Source organism: Chionomys nivalis, chromosome 3 (genome assembly GCF_950005125.1).
Source record: "Chionomys nivalis chromosome 3, mChiNiv1.1, whole genome shotgun sequence".
In the NCBI taxonomy this organism is placed as follows: domain Eukaryota; kingdom Metazoa; phylum Chordata; class Mammalia; order Rodentia; family Cricetidae; genus Chionomys; species Chionomys nivalis.
Window position 1 is genome coordinate 13,060,022 of NC_080088.1, and position 6,903 is coordinate 13,066,924.

The window sequence follows — 6,903 nt, forward strand, 5'->3', positions numbered from 1 at the left end:
AGTGAGCTGTGATGATAAGTACAATGTACATGCCTGTCCATGTAAAGGAAGGTACTCATCCTGACAGACTCCTTTAAAACGAAAAACTAAAAAAATAAATAAAAACTACAGACCGGCTTGGGAGAATGACTTATCTAATTCTTTACATTGAAATTGAGTTTCCATATTTCACATAAGAAAGAATTGCTTCATAAGTCACATTTCCATAGAATGGAATCTGGTGTCACTCCGACTTTAGCTACAATATACAAGTGACTCACTCTGCAGCATTTGCATGAAAATAAGACACCATGATTCTCTCATTGCGTTTCTTAGGGGTATAACTGAAAAAAACTGAATATTATGAAAAGAAGCAAAATCAGTTAAAACAGGCTGGAAATGAGGAACAAATGGCAAGCATCATCTGTGCTATTATTGAGTATATGGACAGCAATAGTGTATCGACCCACATGGTAAAGTGTAGAACCCCCCTTGCAAAACGATTCTCAATAGGCTCAACCTTACAAATGTCACACCAAACAACAACAATGGCAAACACCTGTGTGTGTGAATGTGGGCAAGTGTATGCCAAGAACTATCCTAACACCCTTCACATTCAAATTACATTTAACCCTGCTCAACTCTATGCGGTAGGGACTATGAACGTCCTCAGGTTTTTACAATTAAAAACTGCACTGACTTTGCAGTTCAAAAGAAAATGCATTTCTTTCAGTAATAATAAATGTTCAGTAAGAATTAACGGAAAGGATAGGTTCTTTCAGTAATAATAAATAAAAGTAAATAAACCAATGAATACATCTACACTTGCTCCTGGGAAACTTTGCCCCTGAGAGAGTCTTGGGCCTGGTGGAGAGGTTTGAATTCCAAGTGAATTCCTTCACATGTTTGAACAGCCTTAATGACTCATATCCTTCCGTTTGCTCATCCATTGTAAATCTTCCTTTTGCTGCACTGGTTCTAATTTTTAAGGCAATATGGGCAAGACAAGAGAGTGATTGGACTCTTACCTCTGAGAGAGCATCTGGATCCAGCACCCAGCTTTAATGCATCCCCCAGGTGCCCAATACCTGAATATTAGATACTACAAAAAATGAATGATTTATATGCATGTATATATTTATAGGTAAAAACAGAGACGATATAGTTTAGTGTTATCTGTACTTTCAGACATCTACTGAATGGCAGGTCTACTTTGTCCAAATATTCCTGTGAAATCTGTAGTTGGCATTGTGTTATCCATTTTTAGAAATTCAAGATCATTACAGAATAGTAAAAGAAATACCTATGTATGTGTGTGTACATATATACCAAAAAATTGGACATTGCTATACATAAGAAGAAACTTTAAGATAAGAATAATAGCTAACTAGTTTTATACAAATAGCAGAGTTCAAAAGCAACCACATTAGACCGTCTTCTGCTGCTGCCACAGAATACCTGAGGCTAGGTAATTTGTAGTGAACAGAAATTTATTTGAGTCACAATTCAGGAGTCTGAGAATTCCTTTTTATTGTGTCCCATATTTCCTGAATGTTTTGTGATGCGAATTTGTTGGCTTTGCTGTTTTCTTTGCTCAGTGCGTTTATTTTCTCTATGGTGTCCTCAGAATCTGAGAGTCTTTCTTCTATCTCTTGTATTCTATTGATTATGCTTGTTTCTGTAGACTCTGCTCGTTGACCTAGACTTTCCATATCCAGCTTGTCCTCAGTTTGTGTTTTCTTCCTTGCTTCCCCTTCAATTTTCAATTCTTGAACTGTTTTCATTACCTGTATGATCATTTTTTATTGGTTTCCCAGGGTATCATGTACGTATTTACTCATTTCTTCAAACTTTTTGTTATACTTCTCATCCATTTCTATAAGGGCATTTTTTACATGTTGTTTAAGGGACTCTATTGCTTTCATAAAGTCAATTTTTTCCCCTTCTTCTGTGTTAGGGTGTTCAAGTCCTTCTGTTGTAAGATCATTGGGCTCTGGTGTTTTCATGTTGTTTTTCAGATTGTTGGGTGAATTCTTGCCTTGGCGCCTGCCCATCTCCTCCTATAGATGCTATCTAATGGGTCTTTTAAAACCGGACCAGGTTTCCTTGCTGGCCAGGGGCTTACAAAATGCCCTCGCTCCGTTTCCTGGCTCCTGTCGCGGGCCAAGATCCCTCTCACCACTCCGAAGGGTCTTCAGGAACAGGACCCAGCTCCCCATTTGCCAGGGACCTCGCCAACAAAAGGTCTACCTCTTTGACTTAATTGTAGTGGGGCGATCTGCTCTTGGAGTTGCCCGCTGGTCCCCGCCGCTTGGCTGTCCCCGCTTGGCTGTCTTCGCCGCACCGTTCCCACCGCTTGGCTGTCTCGAGTCTGAGAATTCCTAAAGAATTGCGCCAGTTCTGGTGAGGGCCTTCAGATATATCAGCTATGGTATAAGGTAGAATATGACAACAAAGGAACAATGAAAGAAGAGAGGCCATGACCCACTATTGTAACAAGCCCAGGACAGTGACCTTAATGCAGTCACTGAAGTCAAGACCAAGGTTGAGCAAGTCCTGGTGTGGTATCTCCATCAACTGACTTCTCTTTCTACTCCATTTCTTATTTACCTCATCTTTAACAAATACATAGCATTTAGTATTCAACAAGCATCATCTCATTTGGTCATAAAGCAATCAGTCGTCCATTGGTGAGAAACTGGCTCATGGAGTGTTCACAGTAGCAGAACAGCTGAGAGGGCAACGACTTCACATAAAGTGCTTGCTCTAAGTGGAAAATGAAAGTATATGTTGATAGAGACAGGCCCAATCACAAAGCTTCTACATGTTAAATTTTCATGTTACTTTTAGCTAAGGTTGAAATTGAGGCTGGAACCAGAGAGTCTTTTCAGTTATCCACTACACTATGAGAGAGACTTCTCGATCAAATTCTTGATTCTGATCGTGACTGTCACTCTCTTTCAAAACTAAGGACTTCTGTATGCCTGTTTCCTGTCTAGTTTTGTCCTCACCTGAATGGGGAGGTGAAGAAAAGACAAACACAAGGAAACATGGAAAAGTTAGATGGGTAGAATGGCCTCTCTAGGGGAGAAACACACCACCTCCAGAAGCTTTTAATGCTTTTCAATATATAGTTTATCAGGAAACCAGGGTTATTACATGCAGCTGAGCAAGGCCAACTATTACATACAAATAAATCTGGAGGCAGGATTTACAGTATTTGACTAAACAGGGAGACAGGTTTAGCTAATATCAGAAGGAGCAATCTCTGCAGGCACACAGAGTAGTCTTCTGGCCATAAACATCCAGGGAAAAAACTGTGGTAGACATTTTCTGCAAATGCTGTCAACACCTGCACATGGCCCAGAGGAAACCTTTTTGATCCCTCAGAGTTACACCCAGGAGGAAAAACTTTGCATTTTCCTGTGGGTCCTAAGGCGAGGATCCTTGACATAGCCATTCCCCTTGTCAGCATCACACATTCTTCCAGGACTTCATTCACTTGAGTCTTTCTCCACTCCCTGCAGTCCATACACTCCATCTAATAGGTCTCCAACAACTCCTTTCTGCTCCTTTATGCGCTGCCCAAAGACATAGTCATTTAATCAAATATGCAGCATGTATTTGTTTTTATCCTGTATTCTTTCTCCACTGGACTCTAAATTACATGATAATAGAATGAGGGTATGCCTGCTGAGTGTATAGCTCTAAGGACACAGTACAGGCACTCAAATAACACAGAACATGCTGAATTAATTACCTAATGTGTCTAACAGAACTATAATACAGGCTCTAATAGAACAAAGTTGGGTTTAAGCTCAAACTTCTTCCATGAAAAGTTTTCCATCACAGGCTGGAGAGATGGTTCAGAGTGTGAAGCACGTGCTATGTACCTAGGAGGATCTGAGTTTGAATGCCCCAGACCTAGGTTAAACTAGGTATGGTTGCATTCGTCTATAATATCCAGTCCTTTAGTAGAGAGATAGGAAGTTCGCAGCTGCAAACAACAAAATCTGTTACAACCAAGGGCAAAGGCACTCATATACAAATGCATACAAGCACACACACTCAAAGTGTTTATCACGAAAAGATCTCTCCCTTCCCATACTCTTCTCCATGCTGCCTTTCATTTGGACACAGGGAGGAATTGACCAACCCACACAACCACAGGTATTGGAAGCCTGTGGTAGATCTTTAATGGGTACATTACCTAGAGAATAGACCATGAAACATAACCCTATCTAGGTACGAAAGGGTGGGAGCTTCATTTTCTTCAAGATTTGATTTCTGTCCCACCAAGTCCCTCAGCAGTTCAGTCCCAAAAAAATACACAGAAGTCTACATTAATTATTAACTGGTTGGCCTAGTAACTCAGTCTTCTTATTAACTCTTATAACTTATATTAGTCCATAACTCTTGTTTGTGTTAGTCACGTGGCTCGGTAGCTGTTATCAGTGAGGTATTCTCATCCTGCTTCCTCTGCATCTGGGTGACAACTGCAGACTGACCATCCCTTTTCCCAGAATTCTCCTGTTCTTGCTGCCCCACCTCTACTTCCTGCCTGGTTGCCCTGCCTATACTTCTTTCCTGGCTACTGGCCAATCAGTGTTTTATTAAAAATAATACAAATTACAAGAAAAAAGACCATTGTCCTACAGCAAGACACTATTGAGACAAAAGAGATAGATAGAAGATAAATAAAAGATAGGTAGGTGATAGATAGATAGATAGATAGATAGATAGATAGATAGATAGATAGATGATAGATAGATGAAAATAGATACATAAAAGATATATCTAACCTATTACTAATAATGTGTTCAATTTAATGATAAAATTGGAAAATACATATTACTTCATTTTAATATGCAGCATGTGTATATTGTTCTTCAGATGCCAGTGGGGTTCTATTTACAATCACCACTATCCTCATAGAGGTGCTTGATAATAGAGAGAGAAGAGTAGATAATAGGGAGTAGGGAGAAGGAAGAATGAAAGGGAGAGTGAGAGTGAGGGAGAAAGAGAAAGAGAGAGAGAGAGAGAGAGAGAGAGAGAGAGAGAGAGAGAGAGAGAGAGAGAACAGAAACTGAGTTAATGCAAATATGTAGTCATGGACTATTTGACAGTTGTTGACTATCTGTACCACCACAGTATTCCAGATACATGTTTGCATACTACAGAAGATAAAGGAAATTCAGTGAGCTGGACCTTGAAGAGGTTAGAGACACAGGAAGATTTTGGAGTAGTGGTTGAGGATGGGAGATAGGAATATATTCCTGTAATAAAATAAGGAACTCTTAACAAGAAGAGTTACAGCTCCCTGAGAATAGATTTTTATTTAAATATCCTTTAATGCCAAATACATAATGATATAATAATTTAATAATAAGCTATCCATTCTTTCTGAGCCTGCTTTATATATGTAATATATATGTATACATATTTTATGTGTATGTGTCCAGCAATAAAATCCCAAAACAAGACAAGACTAGTTTGAAAATTGTATTTTGTGTGTTTTCATTTTTTTCAAATTTCTTAAGGGGAGCAGGGGAGGTAGCTCTGTGGGAGAGCACGTGCCAAATACATCCAAGGCTCTGGGTTCCATCTTCACTGAGGCAGAAAGAAATGAGGGAAGGAGAGAAGGGAAGACAGGGGAGAGGGGGAAAGGAAAAAAAGAAATTTTCTTAGGTCTTCTCTCTGAAATGTCTGCAACCTGTTTGTTGTCTCTAGACCAAAGATCAGGTTTCTTTCTCTGGGTTCTACCTAGTATCTACTTGTGTATGGGTAGTTTGCTCCTGAATAAAACATGTGGTTGGTTTCATTCATTGTGTTGATGGCAGATAAAGATAATAAAGTTTATGTCAGATAAGATAAAGTGAGGGATGATAATTCTGTAGCTTTTATGAATGTTCAAATGGAATACTTTTGTCAACTTTCTGATAGAAACAATTTATAACTCTGATCCCTCATTTACACTGGTATTGTGATTTGTGATATATTTAACATATTTAATATCCTTTGTGCATATCTTTAGTAATACATAAAGCAAAAGTGGAAAGTATTGTTGACTGTGCACTGCTTACCTGCTTACCTGCCCTGTGATGCAGAACACACTAGCAACAAGTCACAGGAAGTAAGGTCTACTCATACGAGGGCAGCAAAGGACCGCAGAAGCCTAGGAGTCCTTGAGGTCTCAACACAGCTTGAAAAAGCTCCTGTGGGCAATGGGGTCAGAACTGGGCATTTGCACTGTGAGTAGGGGACTTAGGCAAGTAGCCTGGATTTTATACCAGGGTTATTTAAATGGCTCACCAGGATAAAGTGCTTCAGACAGCTCTAGTCTACTCCTCCCAGAGACATAGTGTGGGATGTTGCCACCCATTGTTGTAGGTAGTATTTTTTTTTCTCTCAAGCTCTGTGCCTACAAGAATCACCTCAGCTAGAGATCCTTGAACTATTTTCATCTTTGTCAGAGGAGTTTGTAAAATTAGGGCCCAAACAAAATTTGGATGTGGTGTTGTCTATGACAGTTATCTTCCTCTCTGATTCAGTTGTTCCACACCCTATAGCACCACCCCAGAGTTCAGACGTCTGTAGCAACAAGAGGCAGTCTGGGACAGGTTTCTTCTACTCTGCTGTAAGCTCTGCAGGAAGTAGTTGAAAGTGGGCAAGAACCTAGTGTATTGCTGCATACACATCAGACTCAGCACATATGAGCCAATGAGCACACCAGTATCTTCAGAATCAGTGGACGATGGACTCAAGCCTCTGTTCCATCCCTGATGCTGCAGGACCTTCTTGAAGTGACAAAACTTCCCAGAGCCTCAGTTTATCTCTCTGTGAGTTGTAACCAAATAGTGTGATTTGTAGTCTTGCTTATATTTCTAACAGCTGTCTGTGATTTCGTTTTTCCTGTCTATGTTT